A 22,914-nucleotide genomic window follows, 5' to 3' on the forward strand; every position below is an offset into this window, starting at 1 on the left:
CAAGACCTGATTAATCAAATATGGGTATAATATGGATATCCCCCTTGCTAAAAAGCCCAGGAAAAATACCATATAAGGTCTAGCATAGTTATCTGCTTTTCCCATTAGCCCCATGGATTTGAAGACTAAATTAATGATTTTGATACATAATGATTTTATTCCTTCTTATTCCCAACTGATCATCCATTACAATCCCTAATATATTTTGTAAGACACCACTCTTAAGAGTTGACAACACTTGATAAAGGAAGATATTCCTAACATTTAAATAATCACTATGAGATTAATATCAATTTTGAGGCTGTGCTCCTTCATGATTGACAAGGTTAGCACTTCCATGGTCCTTCCTCTTTGTTCATATTCTGATTGGACTAATGACTGTGACATGACATAGATTTTCTTGTCCTACTTTCTTCTTTGGATGGTAATTCACTTCTTCCTCTGACAATTAAGATACATCTTGGAAAATTACTATTCTATACACTACACTGAACATAAGTCAAAACAATTTTCCGTTCAGTTTGCAGGCCCCAGAGGAAACTGCTAGCATGTGCATATTGCACCCTCTATAAATGAATGCATGAATTATACATCAACGTTATGTGTCTCAATTCTTTTTAGATTATGGGTTGTTTATAGAGTACATTAAGATTATACAGAGTTTAACATGCAAAGTGACCCAAAGCCTGTCTTGCTGAGTGCATAATAAAGGTACCAGATTGTATCTTCAGAGAATATACCTATACCATTTACAAAAAGAGAAACAATGTAAAGCTTCAAAAAGCAAAATACAAGGAGTTCACCTGCATATCAGAAAGGCTCCATGGCTCCACCGACAGACCATCAACAGAAACTACTAAATATAACCGTATCATCATAGGCCTTAAGTGCATGAGTCAGCACTATCTAGTCTAGTCTATTAAAACATCTAAAAATCACATATTTCCCTGGAAATTTGTGAAAGTTGGCACTGGGCTTGGGTTCTCCAACTGCATGTTTTTTCTGGTCATGAGTCAAAGCTAGCATAAAGCTTTGAGAAGACTAAATTGCACAGGCTACAATTTTATGATCCTGAAATCAAAGATTTCAAGCACGCGAGAATCCACCTTTCTGAAGAACTAGTCCCAAAGATCACAGATTTCTTGGCATAACATGAAAACTTTTTCAGAACATAAACAGCTATATTCCACAAAGCGAATTTCGAGGACTTCAGAAAGAGCAAGAACATCAAAAAAAAGGAATCCATGTTAGTAATGCTGGGCAAATGGGTAAGAGGATTATGAAGAGCTTTACCAAGTGCATATGTGAAAAAGTAGGTCTAGGATTGGGGCAGAAATTAACAATTATTCAAAAATGACTACGATATTGAACACAGTCTGGAAGTCTAAGCATGTGGTAAGAGCAGATGAGCCGCTAATGTAAGTAGATAAATGCAAGTAAAGGCAAACATGAGGACCTTCACATTTGCAGGAAGTGCTGTGAAAAGAGCATTAGACAGCTTTCTGCACTGCTCAGTATTGGGGGAGAGCAATCAGTGAAAGGAGGAACCAGAAAATAAAACCAAAATACAAAAATGGTTTTAGAAAATTAATGTTGGATGGAAAAAGATGCTTTCAAGCTATGATCCCCAAAAGTCCATTTTTAGTATTCATAAAAAATGCTGCTACTAATTTACCAGCACAGTTAAAGTAAATGGATATACTGAACACAACAGTAGAAGTAGAAGACATTTTCAGAGATCAGAAATCATGCTGAGGAAAGGCAAATCTGGAAAGAATTACAACTGGGTTGAGTAAAGTGAATAATTTTAATGCTTTTTTAATTAAAACAAGTTTCATTCCAAAATTACATTTTCATTTCCAGTCAGAATGATACATTTAACTCAGAGTAAATCCAAACAATTTTACATCTGATTTTTATGCCTCCCCACAACAAAATCCATTACTCACACAGGTCTGGTAAGTACCTTTCATTCAGACTAAAGGAAGGAGTAATTAAATATTCCCATGTGTGATGACACCTGAAACAGAAGCTCCTGCCCAAGGTTAAAGCCAGTATGGTAAGCAGTTAAGCCAGTTCAGTCAATAGGCTTCTCTGATTTCTCATTTGATTGCAAGGCAATGGGTTGAGGCATAGATGTTTTTTAGCTCTGCATTATTAGAGGCTGAGGGAAACCAAAGGGCTAAAAGCAACCCAGCAGACGGCATAAACTGTAGTCATTAGGAGAAAATGCAGGGCTTAGTGTTGTACAGGATCAGTTGGAAAGTCAGACTTGGCTACCATAAGCTAAAAAGTGGGTTGTGGAAGTCCATTTGTATACTGTATTAGGGCAATTAAGCAAACAAATTTGCAACAAATAAATACCAAGGATGATCAAATTCTGCTATTGATACAGAGAAGCCAGAAAAGCCTACAAATATTGGCAAACCATTTGTGCCAAAGGACAGGAAATTACTATGAAGCCAATGTTCAGAAAAAAATCCATATGAAAAGGCACAAAACCAAAGAAACAGAACCTTGCAGTACTCATCTAACTGGCCTCCCAGGGCACAAGGCCCTCATGAAAATGAACATTTAAGAGGGCAAAGATACATCTACATACATAGAAGATATTTGTACGTATGTATAGGGGTTTATATGTATATATGTATAAGGGTTTTACATGCTTGTATAAAACCCTTACTTCTGTCTTGGACCAGGCCTTCGGAAGAAGACAATTTGCATTCACAGTAGCCCTGGCTATGCAGCACCATTCAGGTTTCTATGCCATTTTTCATGACACACTTTCAAATCATAACACAGCAAGACGAAAAAGAAAACAAACCACAGCATCTGTCACGTACAGAGCCCATCCTATTTCTCCTGATAAAAGTTGCATATGCATTCATTCATCATCAAGTCTGTGAGCTTTTATACATGGAGGCAGGCCTGGAGTTCCTCTTCTACCTGGCACAGAGAGTAATGAGATCAGAAGTCATCCTGAGTCAGTCTCCAGGAAAGCACTGCCTCATCCCCTGACTTTTCTGTTGTGATAGTCAGATGCATTGTACCTGAGCTGACAGCTGCTGTCTTAACCCAGATGCATACCTTAAAATGTCTTTAAGGGCCTTATAGAAGAGGAAGGTGATCTTGAACACAATATTGTATTTATTTTGCGGAGACAAGTCGGACTGTGAAGATAGGACAGGTCACGTGGAAATTTCGTGGAAATTTCTGTGCTTGATGAGATATATTTGTGACAGCACTGAAGAAGTCAGGAGAACAACCCAACTTGCATCATAAAAGGCCCCCCCTGTCTGGGGTTCAGCCATCAGCAGGGCTGGAAAGGCACCTCAAGGGCACAAAAACTGAAGAGTAGCAACACTCTTTACTTTCTGCAAGCTCCCACTCGCATCACTAGAAATGGATCTTTCATGTCATTATCCCTGGCTTTCTTGGAGCTTGTGTGTAATAGGTGAAATGCTAGGAGAAGGATGGCAGTAGTGCTTGAATGTCTCACCTAACTTAATGTTGCTTCTCTCTACAAATAACATAAAATAAAGCTTACAATTGATTATGTTCATAAATATTTGTTTCCTAGGAAAAAAAATCCTCCTCAAAAGCAGCAGTTAGTAATTGAAACTTTGTTCAGCTTTTCAATTTTGTTTCAACTCAGTGAAACATGCTGCTTTTCTCATGTAGAGACCCATAAAAATAGTGTCTTTTAATTCTCTAATTGGATATTTAATAAGAGATAATAATTATTTACTAACTACTTATGCCTAGAAGCAAAAAGTTTTGCTTCCAGTTATCAACTTTTTCAGCTACCCAGTCTCCTCCTGGTTTGGAGCAAAAGTGGGTTATGATATCATGCAACTTAAAGACTGTATATTCTTCTTGGCATTAGCCACACAGCCTCTACTCGTACATTAAAACAGCATTAAAATGTACCTGACATCCTGTTGGTATTTGACATCCACGACGTTTCTATCTACAGAAGATGAGTTAGAGATGTCACATCCAAGGACAGAGTTCAGACTAGGTAAGGGTCTGCTTTTCCCAAACTATTTGTAAAGCGCTTGGACAAAGATAGAGATTAGATAATTTATACACACGCTTACATAAAATAATAGTGCTCTTTTTTTGGCTCATGTTATAGACAAATCCAGCATTTTTATGCAGTACATACTAAAAACACTGTAAACAAGCAGCCTGTGAAAACTTTGAAGCTGTTTGGAGTTAGTAGATACAGCCACTCTGGAAACTCCTAATTACATCATCAGCTGTTTGCCTGTTTTTAATCCAGTATGTTCATATCTTACTATACTAAGCAAATGGCCAGATACCTTGAGCTAGCAAACATATTGGTGTGTAGTAACCTACCCATCTACTAATACTTATTTCTAGGCACATGTTTTTAGATAAAGCACATTTTGTGATTGATATACTGATATCTCTGTGCATGGCTATACATGGAAAGAAATACGTATTCTTCATTTATGTTTGCTCAGAAGCAGTAACTCACATGCTGTAAAATTCTGGAGAAGAATAACTTGTACTTTTAAGACATGCTGGCAGACAAGCTGATATGGGGGAGTCTAGTGCCTACCACCATCCTGGTTTTGATGCATCTGACAATTTTCTGTGATGCAGGAAATACCTCACTGGCCTATACTGGTACATAGGGCCACTCTTGAAACAGGGCAAATCACCAGAAGCTCATTTAGACTTAAATAGTGGGACAGTTATTTTGATTTCAGGACATTCCCTTTGTTTTATATCAGCAGTTGTCTCACATGACTGAAATATCATAGGTTACTCCAGGCTGAGGAACAGATTGTAGCCTCAGCTTTTTCTTTCTAGACTTAAATTCCTTTGTTATTTCCATAGGAATGATTCCCCAAAACCTTAGGATTACTGCCGGCTGTCTAGGATTCCATCAAATGTTCAAAATCTTTTTAAACCTGGACACAGTATTCCCAAGTGTAAGCAAAGCTGCATGAAGCAGAATTCTTTTCCTGTCCTTAAAAGTCATATCCTATTTATATATCTGGTACAGTACTCATTTTTTGCAACTTCATCACATTGTGAACTCCTGTCTCATTTGCTCTCCATCACCCTCAGGTCTTCCTCTGCATTACTGCATTTTAAAACTTATGATTAGGGAACTGGCCTTAAGTAAAAATAACCAACTCAATCAGCCCTTGCCCAGAGTTTTGAGAATTCAGACAATCCAACAGAATATTCCTCTACTCTCCTAACTCCATCTTCCCTAGTCACACTGCAAATAAGCACATTTACTCCCACCACACGCTAATCCTATTATAATTACTTCTCAGAAAACCTTTGCTGTGGGTTGAGAGGAAATGAAGAAAATAAAAAACTGTGCCAGAGGCTCCAGTCCTATCAGGGAAAGGTAAGCGTTCCTTCCAGCACCTGGTGTGAGCCTATCACTCTTTATACCTGAGGGTGGAAACAAGAATTGCTGCTTTGTTGTAATCACCTTTGCTCCAGCATCCTTTCATTAGTGACACCTCTCTGAAGCATTTCTCTACCATCTCTGGTTCCCCTCAAAGCTCCACACAGTTAGAAAACTCCTGCTTGGTAGCAAGTGGGCATTTTCTTCTGCACGGCAAAGGGGATCTAAGCTATTTAATATGGGAGTATGCTGAAGTTACATTTTACATTATATTTCTGCAATCAATGCTGCTAGAACTTCCACATAAAGCAGAGTAGGATGACATTCTTAGTTCATATGATTCTAAAAGTTGAGGTTTCATGAAAATCACCAAAATAAATCAAAAACCATGCACCACATAACAGCATGATTTACTTTGTATCAACAAGGTTAACTGCTGCAAAATTAGCTTCCTGATTTGAAAGACAGCTTACTCAGTCTCTGCTCTGCTGAGTGCATTCCTGCCGAGCAGGAAACTTGTGAAAAAGGAGAGCCTATGGTCAGCTTCTGTTTCCACTCATGTTACACTACACATACTGAAAGAGGCTAAGGGATCTTCATCCCTGCAAGTTTTCCAGACTCGGCTAGACAAAGCCATGGCTGATCTGATTTAGTTCCAAGATGAGTTCTGCTTCAGGCAAGAGATGGGGTAGATGACGTCCACAGGTTCCTTCCATATACTTCTGGGAATCTGGTCTATGAAAGTAGCAGGAAAGTCAGTTGTATCTCAGTGCTTTTTAGATGTCAAATACTGAATCAGGGAAGAGGAGAAAATGCATCTAAAAATAAAAACAGAGTCAAAGGATGCCTTGTTTTTCCTGCCTCACAACAGCAACAAGAGCCAGGAGCAGGCAGAAAATACAAAAGATCTGTTTCTCTCTGGCAGCTTGGGTGGGTGACTCACAGCAAGTAATGAACTCTCTGCATACTGCTCCCGTCAGTGCCGAGTGAATTCGCCTTCTGAGCCCTGACCTGGGCCATACGACTGTGGACAGAAAGAGGGAGCTTGGCGTCTTCCTAGCAGTTTTGTCAATAAGACTTAATGCCAAGGACAGCTGAGGACAGTAATCACTGAAACTTAGACTTTGCAAAGCAGCTAAAAACTAAGTGACAAGAAAGCAGGTTGAGAAAATCCCAGCACTCTCACATCCCACAGCTGCTCTGAATTGCAGTAAGCTGAGTCTCTCCCCAGACTTCTTTACCCAGAACTCAGAGTGCCTTTGGATCCCATTAACCTTTACACCTACCTACTGCCAGCCAGAAAAATTTTGATGCGTGTTCTTGTACTGCTCTATCAGCTAAGTTCCCCACCAAAAATTGTAGTTTTCCTTGTGACTTCTAACTTGCAAACCAAACCTAAAGATTAAACAAAGGCAGATTTTTCATGTGGGGAGCAGGAAACAGAATTTGAGGATGATTTTGCAATTAACTTATTTTTGTCCAGTTACTATATATTGTAATTGCACACAAACACTGAGGCACTGATGGCATAATTCTCTTAGAGTGCCATGCATTTTCACAGTGCTTATATACCCAGAGAAAGCTGTTCATGCTCTTCCAGAGTAATAGGAAGACAAAGTCTTGCAGTTAAGGTTTGTTTTTAAACTTTCACTTGTGTTTTGCAGAACCGATGGATTTGTATATCAGCTAAACTTGCTATTACATTTATTAGACCCAGAAAGTTGAACTGTGTTTTGTTTGACCTTCAGCTATGGATACTAGCTTTTAGCCTCCATAGCTCAGACAGCACTATACTAGCGTCTTGCTTCGCAGGGTAAATAGGTTTTTTCATATATCTTACACCTAAAGGCAATGAGCATTATGGCTGCGACATCTGCTGCCAGTGCAGCTGTGGCTCCAGCTGGTTTTCTTCCCTGGGGTAAACGAACAGCACAATACTTAGATTTGGGGGGAGGGGGGGGTGTTGTAATTTATTGTAGATGATATCATCATAATCACCAATCATATCAGTTATTGTTTTTGAAGCAAGTTGTTTCACAAGAAATATGATTTAAGAAGCATTCCCAAGATTTCTCAAGCTTGAGAATGACAAACCTGTTTTTTCTTGTCTTTACTGTATACAATGTGTTACCACTTACTTGTACACCAGGCTGAACAAGAGCATCTTATGCCTGCTTCGCACAGCTTGAGGCTAAAAAGAACCATCTCCACATTGCACAGGCTTTATGACTGAAAGTTTTTCCTGTTGAATTCACCAGCACAAGGACCAAAGTGACTGTTAATATTAAATGTGGGGTCGGTGGAAGCTTTCAGGTTCATGCCCTGGGAACGGATCCTTCTTGGCCACGTTCTGGAAATGGCTCAGGAAGTGGCAGTGCACTTTGCCCTTTCCTGAGGTCTTTCTCCTTTATTTTAAAGAATAAAGTCCTTTGATACTGCAAGAAATACTTTTATTCCATGCTGAAAGAGTCCTTCCTAAGAAGTCTCTTCCTCCCTTATGCTTTCTGACCTTCTACTTCAAGTCTAGTTCAGGTGTTTTAAGTGCAGCAAACTCACAGTTGCATGTGAAGTAGGGCAATTTGTGGATGCTTGTGAAGTACACACATATCACAGGATCTCCTGTGACTGTGGTGGATTAGTCCTAGTGAACATTGTGGCTCCTTCCACTGCTCCTAAAGCAACCCGCAGATGCCATTAGTGATCTAGCTGCCACACAGGCACTTGTCCATTAGGAACTGTCCCTGACAGATAAGAAGCGACTGAAAAGCAGTCATGAGAAATTAATTATATTTAATTCCAACTAGGATAGATCTGAATCTGTGACTTCAGGGTGAAGGAGAATGAGTTCTGTGAACAAATCTCCTACCGTAGGATGTTCTGAGGAAAGCTGCATGATGTCAACAGTTGACTCCTTTCTGACAGCCAGTCTCTGCTCAAGGTCAGGTAAGGGCAAAACAAGTGAATGCAAAAGTAATTATTTAGGGAAAAAAGAGGCAACATCAACAAGACTTGGAATTTCAACTAACATGAAATGAGGTTATGCTTATCTTAAAGATGCAAATGTTGGTAAGTAAACACATTTGTTTTCATTTGAAGATAGAACCATTGATCCGTTTGCCCTTGCTATGTTGTCTAATTGATCACCTAACTGGCTGATTGGATTAAAATGTGTTCCTGGTATGTGCCTTTCCTCCTCTTAATTGCTATTTCTTAAATTTTTAGAGCATATTAAAAATTAGTTTACAATTCTTTTTCTGATTGCAGACCATCCTTATAGTATCTTCTGTTATTTTAAACACATTGTGAGCTTTAGAAAAATGTTATATTCCTCTGTTATGTTTTCTGTCTCCAAGTGTTGTATTTACTTGATCACTTCCCATTTACTGGTAATTGGTTCCTGTAAGAAATCTACACTTTTTACTTACAGGAAATCTGCAAGTACTACAATTCAGCTTCATTAGTATAAATCAAACAATCTTTGTGTAACTGCAGTCTCATAGATACGATCTTCACTTAGCCTATAGACTTAAAATCAATCTGGTGGAATCTAGAAAGACAGATATTTAGTATAAGTTTTAATTTCGGCTTTTCTTCTGTGATTCATTAGGTCACCTCCCATCACGTACAATGAATCTTGTAAATTTTTAAAAAATAATCAATACTTGGCTAAAGTTACCATTTCAAAGTATGCACTCTTCAATTATGAAGTATTATTTTGCAATTAAAATATTGAATTTGGAGCCAGGAACCATATAGAACCAAGAACAAAAACCTGACTTATGTCCCAGTTCTTCATTACCTTGCTCTGCCTTAAGGGTCTATTGGCAGGCAGCAACTTCTTTCTCAATGATTCAAAGATGGATGGCTCAAAACTTGCAGTGCAGGTGAGGCACCTTGGTTACGTTTGGAGGATGTCCTGGGAATTACAGGATCTCTGTGGCACTCTAGCAGAGGTTACCCTGTGCCAAAATGGCTGAAAGACGAGAGTCTTTGCTTCATCTCCACATTGAAACCAGGTGGCAGGTGGAACTTGAGGACTTAAATAAACGGTACTCTGAAATAGTAGGTCTAACACCCTGTATAATGCAAAGGGTCATTTTTTTCTTAGCATGTAAACTGCACAAGTGACTATGCAAGGTGTGTGACTTGACAAGAAACAGATGACTCAATTCTCTTGAGTTATAAAAGGTGATGAACTGGACCTAATTCCCCCCTGGTTACTCTTAAAGAAGTCTCCTTTCTTAAAAGTAATATTCTGATCAGCACTAGCTTGAAGCATAGATGCTACAGGCCAATTTACCTATGGTTTGTGAGATGATGCATTTGCACCAACATCTTAATTTCTGCAAGAATATATAATTTAAAATATAGTCTTGCTCTTTGTTATGAAATTCTGCAAAGTCTGAACCAGATACAATTAATGATCTGATTTTTTGCCCGGAAATAATCTCAAAGGACAGTACTGAAGAGGAGAACTGCACTTGATCTAGGGCTGTAGTGTACCTAGAGCCCAGTTTGCCCTAATCCTGCTCCAGTTGTAAACCTCAATTTATTCACGGACCTTTCAGATTTTCTAGGTTGTGTGTGACCTTCACTTAATGGGTCTTTGCCTCATGCTTCCTTGCATTGGCATCCAAATTTCATTAATTTACAGCACAACGCTTCCCTTCCACACTGGTAACCTCCATGCTAGACAGAGCTGGGCAAGCCGTGTTTGCTGTGTCGGCACAAGAGGTGGTGGAGCCAGGGAGGGGCCACAGTAGGATGGCAGGGGGTCATCCTTCAGTGAGGCCAAAACCAGAGAATACTTCCTACATATCAGGAACTCTCCCCACCATATGATCCTGAATATGGGGTCTTGCACATTGGCTGAGGCTTGCGAGTTGCTCCTATGGCATTCATGACCACATTCAACACAATTACATGAATGGTAAAAAATAGTGTAATGTGCCAATTAGTTTATATATAAGATTGAAAAATTGGTTCTTTATTAGGAAATTTTACTTCACTGGCAGGGTTATCAAGCATTGGAACAGGCTGCCCAGTGAAGTGGTTGAGTCGCCATCCCTGGAGGTATTTAAAAGACGTTTGGATGAGGTGCTTAGGGACATGGTGTAGTGGTGGTCTTGGTAGTGTTAGGTTTATGGTTGGACTCGATGATCTTAAAGGTCTTTTCCAACCTATACGATTCTGTGATTCTGTGATTTTTGGCTTTATTCAGTTTACAAATCTCTTCTGGTTGCAATCTCTTCTGGTCTTCTTATTTAAGGACTCAACTCTGCAAGTATGTTTAGAAAGAAATTTACATCAGACTTCTACTTATGTGAAATTATAATATCACACAAGAAACAGTGAAGGACTGAAGTGAGAAAATACTTTGAGCACACTGACTACTATTCCTGCAGTCAGAATTACAGCCTGTTCCAAAACTATGCAGCTATTTTGCCCATTTATCAGTCAAGATTTGCATGTTTACACATCAGATGCCAACATGCGATCCAATGGCCATTACTGTTTTTGTGTTAGAGGAAAGACAGATTACATTAGTCTGGAGCCAACCGTTTGTAAAACTATTGTAAAAAGAGTATATGCGGAGTAACAGTGATCACAAATCACTTACTAAGCCTATTGACCCAAGCCCTGCCACTAAGTTTAAGAGATTCAAATTTAGACCTGATAAGCAACTGCTGTCAGAAGTGGTAGCTGCTTATGTCAGTCATCTCTGAGACCCAGCAAGCACACGTGAATTCAGCAATCCCCAGCAGCAAAAGAAGACTTCAGACTATAGCCATTTGCTTGTCACCTTCATCTAGGTGCCAGGTTCTATAGGAAGAGGAGTCTCAGAAACATTCACAGATGACCTGGTAACTTGAAATATCAGAACAGCAAGTATTATAGTCACTAAGCATATACCCCAGAGTGGAGAGAATGTAGAAGATAATTTATTTAAAATAAAATTATATTAAAAACATGACTCACTGAGGATTAGGTAACTCTTTTGGAAGTCTCTTACACCATACCAATAACACAGGCATTTTGGAAAGCCCCTCTCTTTACAGTTTCAAAAATCTCATAAGTTGCTTCTATAGCACTTCTATAGAAGTCTCAGCAATGGAGAGCTTTAAAAGCTCACCTTTGTGTTGGTATTTCTCTTATTCAGGATAAAAGAGGAAATGAAGCTGGAGTACAATTCAAAAGAATAACAGGATCAACCTCTGTATTCTTTCTCAACAGCCCAAAGATTACCTGTTCCCATTACCTTTGAGGTGTGTTAGAAAAATCCCTAGTGTGCAATTTCCAGCTAAGCTTCTTCAGGACGAAATCTAGTTCCTGACCTCCAAAGGGCTTAAGTGACGTAACTTAAAGAACATCGTGCGTGGGAGATTCATAGGCAAGGGCGATTCACATCATAGAATCATTTATGTAGTGCTCTTAACCTCTAATGTAGGCAGACCCATTCAATCCCCAGGAGCAAAAGGTTCCTCCAGCAAAAGAAAATTGGCCACCATCCCATTTGTGTTCATCTGCATGGAGAAGCTTTTGCAAAACAAGCAAGCCAGGTGTGAATTTAAAGTACAATAGCCATTTCTCTTGTTTCTCTTAGCGCTCTGGCTCCAGTAGGTTACACTGGGGTGGCTACAGAAGCTGCTGTTCGCAGCTGGATGGATGCCCCTTGTTCAGAGGTTTCTGCCTCCATTATAAGGCTAGTTCATGAAGCAGCTGCTGGGCTGCCACAAATTACAGACTAAAATTAAGGAAAACCATTAGGCTTAAAACAAGACCAAGAATGCATCCTTGTCCTAGGTAATCCTAGGCATCTTAATAAATGAGATTTTGTAGGTAGCCTGAAAAAAATCTGTCAACGAGGATTCGTAGGATACCTCGTGCTGGATTTGGGAACAGGGTGAAATTCTGAGTGCTCCCAGGAGTCCTCACCAAACGTGATTTAAGTATAACCGGTGTCCATACCAAAAAACAATGTCTTTCACACCATCCCATTTGAGTTGCTTCTCTCGTAAACAAGCCTTCACAGATGAACAGAATTCTGTTTGTCCCACCCAATTGGGTTTACAGGCAACTTCTTTTGAAATAGCGTATTGTGTAAAAATAACTACACACATGGACAACCCTCCAATAACTGTAAGGCCAGCTAGATCTTTCTATATATCTATGGGTCTTTAGACTTCAGCCTGAATGGTAAAAAAATTGAGGTAGCCTTTTACCAAAGGGAAGTACAACCTGAAATACTTTTAAACCAAAAATTTCTTCCCATGTTTTCACACAGGTTTTCATATTGTTCAGAACACACACAAAAAAAAAAAAAAAAAAAAAAGTTAATGAAAAGGCAGGCTTCAAAATTATTCTTAAAATACATTTTTGGTCATGCTTTTAGATCTGGTTCAGGGACCTTTAAGTAATGATGGATAAAATTCACCTTTATGAGTACAAATAGAGCTTGAAAGGTCATGAGTTATATAAGAAAATTGGCCACAATTACTTTTTTTGATGCTTCAGAATTATTTCTATGTCTTCTAAGAAAAGGCTGTTTCTATTTATGTAGAAAAGCCTCCAGGAGACCATTCTAGCTTCTGAAAAGGCAAGGACAGCAATGCTTCAAGTACCTGTTTGGCTGTGTGATAAGGCTCATGCTGCATTTTGCTGATCACCAGGCTCCAAAAGAGACAAATATTATAACTTTATAATATGAAATTATGTTCCTGCTGAGCATATGACCCGGGAGCTGACAGCCATTTCACCTGGATTTAAAGGAGTCATTCAGCAAAAATCCACTTTTCACGTTCCAGCAAGCAGGAGCTCTGCCTCTGGTTCTTACAACCTTCTTACATTACGTCCTATGTTGTCATTTTCCACATTTTGTTGTCATTTTCCACAATATGTTGTCATTACAGCTTCCAAAATGATGTCTTTTCCTTGGTGACCAGTGCAGAAAAGTGAGTAGCCTAAATAGACATTTTTATTATAAAAGCATTCTTAATGTCATTTCTCTGTAATGAAGCCATCAACATTTATAAGGAGTGTTTGCACTGGTTTGAAAACTTTTCCAAAAAAGAGTACCTACATGCGATGTGTTCCAAGGAACAAGTTGAAATGGCAAATGTCAGCACTTCAATACTGGATCCCCAGCAAAATTTAGCTGCCTTTGAAAAGCAGAACTACATTTTCTGTAAAGACACAGGTTCGACTTGACAACCACAACTCTGAAGAAGTTAAGTATTTGCAGTTAGCTCTTCCCCTCCCCATCTTTTTTTAATTAATGAAAAAGACGTGGCACCTGTAGGGGCTGAAAAATATGTTGTGGTTGTAACTACAGAGCCGTTCAGTTCATACAGCTGGGATTCTGCCAAAGCCAGGTGAAGGCGCAGGCTGCCGTGTGGCTTGGAGGTGCTTCTTCCCCCTCCTGGTAGGATGCCAGTGAGGTTACGGTCATGCTCTGAAATGTTTTGAGGCTGCCTGGGGAGAAAGCCCAGAAGTCCCGTAGGTCTCATACTCCAAAGGTTCATGCTTTTTGGTGGCTACCCTAACTTTGTGTGTGTCTGCACGCGTGTGTCTCCTCCATGGTTTGCTGGATGTGTCTCTCAGCCTGCATTTCTACATCACCCCATCCTCCCCAGATAAATGAGCCGTTCTTGTTTTCAGCACTGCCAGCTCTCCTGACGGCAGCAGTCTGAACCTTGCCGTGAGGCAGCTGGCAGCTTTTCCTCACATGCCTCCTCCTTCCTCAACATGGCTCCCACCTTCCGTTTTGGACAAATGGTTTTACAGCAGCTGTTTCACCTCCGTGTTTCTCTGCGTGGCTGCGAGGCCAGGCTTCAGCACAGGGCACTGCCCTCCGCTGCTTTTAGTGAGACTGAAGTTGTGCCCAGTGACAAAGTGATGGGAGTTGCAGAAATCCTACAGGAAAGCAGGAAAACGAGACAAGAGTGGGCGCCAGCAGCCAGACTGGGAGCTTGGAGGGACCCGAGGGGGCTGCGGCACGGGGAGGAGAGAGGCCTGGCGCAGCCTTGCCATGGCAGGGGCTCAGGTGGAGAAGACGGTGGGAGCCACGCAGGCCCTGCCGGCGGAGGGAGAGCATGGCAGAACAGCAAAAAACTCTGCGTGATGGCCCCTGGTCTCGCCTGGGACTGGGGCAGAGGGGCTGCTGCGGCCCCCCGCGCATGACCCATCCAACGGGAACTGAAAGAAGGGTGTTTGAAGATAGGTATTTCCTTCCTTGCTGTTTGACAATTTCGTTTTTTTAACTTGCATTTAACGTAATGATTTATGTTATATGTATCTCAAACACACGTATTTTAAATTATTATTGAAATGTTTTCAGTGTGTGAGAATGCATTATTTTAACAAGACTTAAGATTCCAACCATAACTATTGCACTCAATAAGGGACGCTTATTAGTCTAAAGTTTTTCTAGGAGCTAACAAGATGGTTAATGTCCAGGAACACCCTTACATGTAGAGTTTATAGACATTTTTATTAGCCAGAAATCTGAAAGACTTCAAGTCTTAACTAAAATCTGAACATCAGTATGAAATGTATGTTTCCATTAACTGCTACAGTACCTTTCTCTTCTATTTCCTCGTTTTTGAACGTAACAGTTTATCAGTGTATCCGCAACAAATTGAAATGGTTATTTAATTTTATCACAACTCTACCTATCTTTAAATAAGCATTTCAGAACTGCTCTCTTCTTCTGCAGACTGTAGTCCCACTCATACCTCAGGGCAGCTGCTATCAGATCATTCTTAATCCAAAGTAATAGGAGATAAAATTTTAAAAAATCTAGCGTGGAGAATGTTCACTTCATGGTATTTGTGTCACAGTTGTTTTATTAGATGTTCTGGAGAAGAAAAGAGAAACCATTCTTCTAACAGTAGATAATCTTTATCTGTGGTGCTCATATGGGAAAACTATTGCAAGCCTTTGTGTGCTACTGTCAAAAATTCTGAAACAGCCTTAATATTCGTAGTTTCATTTGTCCTACCACCATTCTTTAGGCTCCTAACTCCTGATCCTTCAAAACGATGAAGAGAGTACTAACCCTTTCAATTTTTTTGGTAATATCTTAGGGATTAGCATCACTAAGGTGAGACTTAACCCAAACCTAAAACATGAACTGTGCACAAGCCGAATACCGCGTGTGCAGGATAAGTAAGAGCTTTGGCATTCCCTGCTCTTCCTGAAGTATATTAGACCGCCTGCAATATGTTGTCCCAAAGATAGAGCTCCGTTTGATGTTGTATGAATAGACTTTGTTGTTGTTCTCTCATCTTCTTTACTGAAAACTTGACTTGAACTTCAGTAGAGTCCCAAATAACCACATGACAGTATTCAAGAGGCAGGAGAGATTAAAAGGAGTTGGGTAATCTTTGGAATAGACAAGAACAGTTTGTGCATACTAGAGATGTATTCCTTTATAGGTCATATCTAATGATACTCAAAATATCTTCTCCCACACTCTCTCAGGACTTAGGAGGGGAAAGAAAAAGAAAAGTGAAATGACGCAGCATACCCTGATCTATCCATGGCATCACAGAAACAGATTATCCTACATAGATTTTTTTTTTCTGTCTCAAAAATTCACATGCAGCTTAGTCCTTCTCTGTGTGCTTTTTAGCACCCGCAACTCCAATCAGACTGTGAGGTCATCTTAGTTTATGAGTCAGGCTATCATACCTGCAATACAAGATTACAGGGATACTGCAGTACTTCCCAAGTTGAAAATGACCTCATGTACAGCTACATTGCTATTGAGCTGAACTGGAATTATACATACCTGACCCATACAGGAAGACTGGAATATGAATCCCAAGAATTGAGAACATCTTTAAGGCTATCAGGTTCCACAGATGCACACATAATCAAACACAAAAGCTTTCCTACTAGCACCAAATTTTCTTGAAGTTACTGTGTCTGAATTGATTACTCAGCAAGTTTATGCATAGCAGCTGACAGAAACATGAATCAGTGCTAAAACCACATACTATTTTGACTGACATTGGAAGAAAACCGGTTAGACCTGCTGGATGTTTTGACATCTCTTGCTAAATCAAAGTGATTTTATGAGTTAATCTTTTATGGCAGCAAGAAATCAGCTAAGAAGAAACTCAATCTAGAAAGAGTAGCTAGTAGTCTTTGTTAAAGCAATCATTATATTGACCCTCTTCATTTAATAATTTATACATTCCAAATAACAGGGGAATGTGCTCAGACTAAAATCAATGAAAAACCAGATTTTTAAGGGAATTCAGGATTATTTTTCAATAAGTTACGTTTATATTTAATGATCTTTGTTAATAGAGTATTAAGTATGTTTGCGATGCTCGTGTTGCAAAGAAGTTGTACAATGAAGTATGGCATTTATTTAAAAAATGCATTATCTGTTCTCAGCATTAAAGGATCATTTTACTTTCTACACATGCACATAACATTCACAATAACTCAGGTATAAAGTACTTTGCTGGTTTTCAGTAAACATTTCAGTAGTTCCACAGAATTTAATTCCTACTTTATTATTACACAAGTGACAGACTGAAGGGATTAAGAAATTCATAACTTTTCCTTCCTGTGTCAAAAGAAACAGCTCCTTTCCACGGCCGCACACAGGTGGTATCTGCTGGCCACAATCGAGGCAGTGAATGTAGTGTTTATCAGAAATGCTGGCTACTGTTAAAAGTATTCCTGCCTTATTGCAACACAAGCTAACAGGCAAAAGACATGATTTCGATAAATAAAATCTCTTATCAGTATCTAATTCTCGTGGTCTTGAGGATACATAATTAGACTCCACAATGAGCCCCCATGTGTGAAGGACTTTTCAGCTGCCTTCTCCAAGTTGGGTGTTTCTGCCTACTTGAGGAGCAACTTTAATTGGTCCTTCAGTAGAAGAATCCTCTGTTTTCCAGAAGCAAAATGTTTATTTCTGTACATATTGGGACTTCAGATGCAAACTGAAGTCAATATCAAGCCTATTTTTTCCACTAAAATACACAGGGGATTAAGCAGGGGACTGCTGATGTGAACTTACTTTTAGAGGTGTCAACCTCCAGGAATGGAATCCAGGATCTGTAGTTATAAAATTATTGTTATGGGGTAGCAGTTTCAATTACTATGTAACTTTAATTACTAAATTACTGAAGTATGTAGTCCGGAGAAATGTAATAATGGACCAGCTCTTAATAATTGCATCAGTGCAAATTCAGGGATGTGACTCCCACTTTTTAAATCAAATTATCTTATTTTCGTGGCTTGTAGGACTCCTCAGTTAATGAAGAGGAAAAATCTTAAATTCAAACCAAATATGTTACTGCTGCCTGTTTGTCTTCCCTTTGGATACACATAGCAAAAACAGTTCCGCATCTAACAAAGAACCTTTTATTCCTTTTAAATTACCACAGTGTTTCAGTATTCCATTAAAATCATTACATGCTTTTGGTAATATTTTTGCAGATTACATTGCATTAGAGACTCTTATGATGATGTCATCACACTGGAGAGAGTGTTGTCTAGAAAGGTTTCTTCTCTTTGATGCTGTGTCATTTTTTGGTTCCTTTTCAAACAACCAGCATCTATAAGACAGAAGGGATGAAGAGGCCGAGCAGACTTTGATTATCAAAAGTACCACTGAAATAGAGATGGAAACAGCACTGCTGATTTGCACAGCTCAGAAAGTTTTTATGTTACTTTTCTTCCACAGTTTCCCTGGGGAGAAAGACTGAAAATATAGGCTGCTGTCACCCTTCCCTCAGGGAGGTAGAAGGTAGATTCCACTTTGTGTAATCTTGTAGTGAAGATGTGGGTTCAGATCCCCTCAGGCAGAGCAGGGATGTGAACTGGTTTTCCCACATCCTCAGTGAATGTTCCAGCCACCCAAGTACTGGAAAGGGCTGGGGTTATTCCTCCTCCCGGCCTGTGAATCAAGACTTGTTTCTGAAGCTATTCATGAAAAGTGACAGGCACTGAAATATTGCAGAAATGTCAAAAGAAACTGTTCTAGTCTGCCCTAAATCAGCTTCCTTTTAAGTAACTAATACACAGAGGATTGTTTGGCCATTTTCTACATTCAAGATAGTAAGTCCAGCTGCTCAAAACAATTCTTTCCTAGATGGTCAAACTCCATTGTCCCCATCAGGACACAGGTAGTTGATTGTCTTATCCCCTTGGAGTAAGTGCACACATCCTTACCGCTCGTTCTGCTCTCATGCCTCAGGGACAATCACAAGATTTATATTCATCTTAATTTGTTCCTTGACTCTTCCTGTACTGTGTTCAAGAAATGTATTGAGCACAGATGTTTTTCCTCCACCTTGACAGAGCACTGGGTCATCAGTTCCAGGCCTGCCAGAACTGGTCCTGCTTTAACCACCCACTCCGTCACCCCCCGCTATCTTATGTTAAAAATTTGATACTTCTCTATTTCCTATTTTTTAATAATAGCTTGTACACCTAGATATGAAAGTAGTCTGTGCATTAAAGTACTGAATTGGATTTTTTCCCTTGTTGACATATTTCTAAAATACTAGAAAATAATCAAAATATTGAAAATATAAAGCAACAAAATCATTAACTTTTATTAAAAAAGGAGAGTCAAGTAAAAACTGTACAGCGTAAAGTCATAGTAATAAAGTTTGCCTAATAATAATACTGTAAGTTTTGAAATAATTGTGATAAATTAAAACCACTTTGTTAGTTTTAGAAAGAATTCCTGAGAACTGAAAAACAACACTGATAACATCATTCAAATAGTAACTTTTTATTATTATTCTGAGAGAGTATATTTCACATAAGTGCAATTTTGCCCCCAATATTCCAATTCTACAATTAGATTTCCAATTTTCCAAACCACAGATACACTCATATTTTGACTGTGTACCCTACACTTCTGAGTCTGGAGGCTTGTGACCTGGGGGGTTGATGCCACAGCAGTATCTCACAGTTAGGGATCCTCTCAATGCCTCCATCTCTTTCCTGTCACTCTGGTACTCCTACTCTTCTGAGAAGACTCCCTCAGTGCTCTCCTAGTATCATACCGCACACAGAAGACGGGCTCATGCTTTTCCTCTTCATTCTGTGCTTCCCCAAATCCTACACAACGTAAAAGTGGAAAGAACATTAACCACCATGTAGGCTGCCCCTTAACCAAGAGGTTCCTAGTAGTTATCAATGTAATCTCTTTTTACACCGTCTTAATTCTTCTTGTGTGGACTTGCATATAAAACTAGAAATAGGAATATTTCAGAAAGCTATCATTAACCCCAGCACCAAGTTTTCTTTCTAATTCAGATTTAACTTCCTGGATCAGTTCGGTGAATATGAAATACAATAACCCATATGGGAAGCTGAGTTTCGGATGTTTTCCAAGTCAAAGTAAAATTAATATATACTGGGATTTTTTTAATTAACGCATGTTCATTTTTTTTCAGTTTCAAAATTAAAAGAAAAACATAACTAAAAGAATAACTAAATCACTACACTTCTCTTTCCTTTCTTAGTGCTGATGTCAGTAGCAAAATTGAAATTCTCCTTCCATCCCGAATTTTGAGGAAAAAAACCAAACTGAAATATTCTGACAATAAAATACATAATGGTGTGTAAATATAGTGATGGAAGATCCAAACTACACTGAAGTTTTTTAAGCACTTACTGAAAAATAACAGTACTGAAAAAGCTGGGCCTTTAGTCATAATGTGCAACCCACTTTCAGGGAGATGGGTGCGATGCAATATTTGCCTGCATAGCTCAGAGTGAAGTGAAAAAGGGATGTCTTTGGAGTCAATAGCGATGAAAAGCTTTTGTTTGGACGTTGCTGTTTTGTCTTGATAATTACGCCTTCAAAAAGAAGTTTATCAGAAAAGCAGAGCAACACTGTGCTCCGTGATTAGCTCTAAAATCTTTTTGGCAGGACTGACACAATGCTGATAAGGACTTGTTATACACCCCACTGCATAAAGTCGTGTGTGTCACTGACTTCTCATTAGGATGAAATCTTGACCCTACCCAAGTCAGATTTGTCACCAATTTAATTGTAGCTGCAATTACCTCCTTAATGTTTTTTAACATCTTCAGAGAAGATGATTAGCTGCTTCTGGCCAAGTCAAACAAGCAAGCAACTTCATGGCAGATTTCCCCGCCGTGATCTCATTAGGAGTGGTTTTGTCTTACCCTATTTCCAACGACGACTGAAAGAGAGAATTGAAGATCTTTGGGTTTGTTGAAAGGTTGAAGCTGGGCAGAGAGAGGTGCAGACAAAGGTCTTGCCCTGTAAGGGGCAGTTTTGCTGGCTGCAGGTGTTGCTCCTGCTTCAGCAGCGTATTTCCACCCAAATAATGTCAGAAACCGTACTCCATCGAGAAACAGGCCTAGCAGCTCCATGAAGACAGCAAAAAGCCTGTACAAAACTGTGCTCTTCAAATGCCCGCCTCCACACCACAGACACCAACCTACCAGGGTTTGCTTTACCTTATTTTGAATTCAGTTTGTTTCCGTGAGGTCTTTTGTAGATGGGGAATGGGTTTTACCACTCTACTTCAGAGGGATTCACACCCAGATCTTTTACAGGGGTCTCTGGGGTAGCATGTGAACTGGGGGAAGGCCGGGAGGAGAGAGGAGCCCCTGCTGCAGTGGTGCCCTGGAAGACGCGCTGCCCCCGTTCCCTTAGTGCGTTTTTCACCTCATTTCTCCCGCTAGTTTATGAAGCGCCGCAGGGTGACCTGCTCCAGATGTAGGGTGTGGAAAGTTTTGCTGGAAATAACGAAGCCCACACCTCCGGGGGGCGGCCAACCCCGTGCCCTCGAGGCCGAGAGAGGCCACCAGGCGCCGTGCAGTCCCACTGGCCCCGCCGGCGAGGCCCGCTGCCGCCCGCGAAGGCGCGGCCCTGAGGCGCCGGGGCCGCTGCAGACTCCATCTCCCGGCATGCCGAGCGGGGCGGGGCGGGCGGCGCGCATGCCCGCCCTGCCATAGTGCCCGGCGCTCACGCCTCCCCCTCAGCCGGGCTGCGCGCGGCGGAGCAGCGGTAACACCATGGAGGCCGTTCCCCAGCCGCGGTCCCGGCCCGGCGGGGCCGCTGCCGCCGCCCCCCTGCCGCTGCCGCCGCCGCCCCCGGAGCAGGAGCGGAAGCTGGAGCAGGAGAAGCTGTCGGGGGTGGTGAAGAGCGTCCACCGGCGGCTGCGGAAGAAGTACCGGGAAGGTAACCGCGGGGGAGGGGACCGCCCCCTCCGCGCTGCCCAGGCCGGGCCGCCCCGCTCCCCTCACGGCGGGAGCCGGGCCGGGAGGCAGGGGCGCTCCGGCGGGGAGCCGCCGTGCCGCGGCGGGAGGAAGGGAGCCGCCCCCACGGGGGGCTCCGCGCGGATCGGGGCGTCCCCCCGCGGGCGGGGCGCGGCGGGGCGGCCCGGTCCCCCCAGCCGCTGCCGGGGCGGCGCGGGCCGGCTGGGCCGCGGACCGCTGCCGAAGGGGGTGTGTCGGGCGGGGGGTGGCTGGGAGCAGCGGCTGGGAGCAGCTCCGGGCTCGCTTCCTGCTCCTCCCCGGGCGGCCGGGGGCGCCGCTGCCATCGGCTGCCCGCAGCCCCGCCGAGGAGCCCCGGTCGGGTCTGCCGAGGTTTTGCCGGTTTCCGTGGGCTTTTGGCAGCGGAGACCCCTTCCTGGCTCAGGAGGGCTCACGGCACATCCTTAGGAGCTTTTCCCGTGGGATGTAGAAGAGGGTTAGTGTGCACGGATAATGCTGCGAGGTGAAAATGTGCGCTTGGCTAAAGGTGTGCTACACCTGTGTATGGACACGGATCCGTGTGGCCCTACGTTATTGCTCCGTGTGACAGTGGCTCATAGCTTACAGCCAGGCCTTTCACCACAGGCAACTTCCAAGTCATACGGCAATGTTTTCCAACTGAGGATCTGCAGGAGTGGGGAGGACAGTAGGTCGTGAATGCTAAGAGGGATTGAATGGGGATCTGGAGAGCACGGGTGTTTGTGAACTGTTTGTGCCTCCTGTCTATCAGACATGGAGGAATAGTTCAGGCTAGAGCACTAAGCAAAAGAGTTGGAGAAAAGCTGTTATAAAATAAATTACTCTGAGTCCTTGAAAAATCTACTTTGCCATCAGTATTAATGCCCTTATGCAAGGTTCTTATGGGTGGTATTGGAATGCTTAAAATCTCCCAGAAATGCTTTCAGATGAGTGTTAGAGCTGAGATTTGTTTACTGAAATTTGTAGTCTCCTCAGGTTGATTACAATGATCTGTCTAATTTTTACAATACAGGTTACAAAAAACCCATCCATTCATTCTTTCAGCGAGTCCACAGCTCTTTGCTGACCTGGTGCATACCTCAAGAAGGACACTTATGAAATGGGAACTCTTCCAGTTGTAGGCACTAGTTCTTGCCTCTCTTCTATGTCTGCATGTGACACTTCTGTTAAAGTAACAAGGTCATTCTGCTTTCTGGACTTCAGAAGTCTCCACAGGAGCCTGTCCATGGGATTTGGGCACAGATATCTACCTATGTAGACAC

The 22,914-nt window shown here is 41.3% G+C and overlaps 1 protein-coding gene and 1 long non-coding RNA gene across 2 annotated transcripts in view; one reads left to right on the plus strand and one right to left on the minus strand.

The window, feature by feature from the left end:
* Positions 1–19,182: 19,182 nt before the first annotated feature.
* Positions 19,183–21,397, minus strand: LOC140651785 (uncharacterized). The gene is made up of 3 exons (XR_012042516.1): positions 20,873–21,397; positions 20,453–20,592; positions 19,183–19,498 (listed from the first exon to the last, which is right to left on the minus strand). It is a non-coding gene; the product is annotated as an uncharacterized lncRNA (long non-coding RNA).
* A 47-nt stretch (positions 21,398–21,444) lies between these two features.
* Positions 21,445–22,914, plus strand: part of SAMTOR (S-adenosylmethionine sensor upstream of mTORC1) — a 37,825-nt gene continuing 36,355 nt past the window's right edge. The window contains exon 1 of the mRNA XM_072861696.1: positions 21,445–21,599. The gene's annotated coding sequence lies outside the window, so the exon portion shown is untranslated. The remainder of the gene's footprint in view (positions 21,600–22,914) is intronic.

Source organism: Ciconia boyciana, chromosome 1, assembly GCF_034638445.1.
Source record: "Ciconia boyciana chromosome 1, ASM3463844v1, whole genome shotgun sequence".
NCBI lineage: Eukaryota > Metazoa > Chordata > Aves > Ciconiiformes > Ciconiidae > Ciconia > Ciconia boyciana.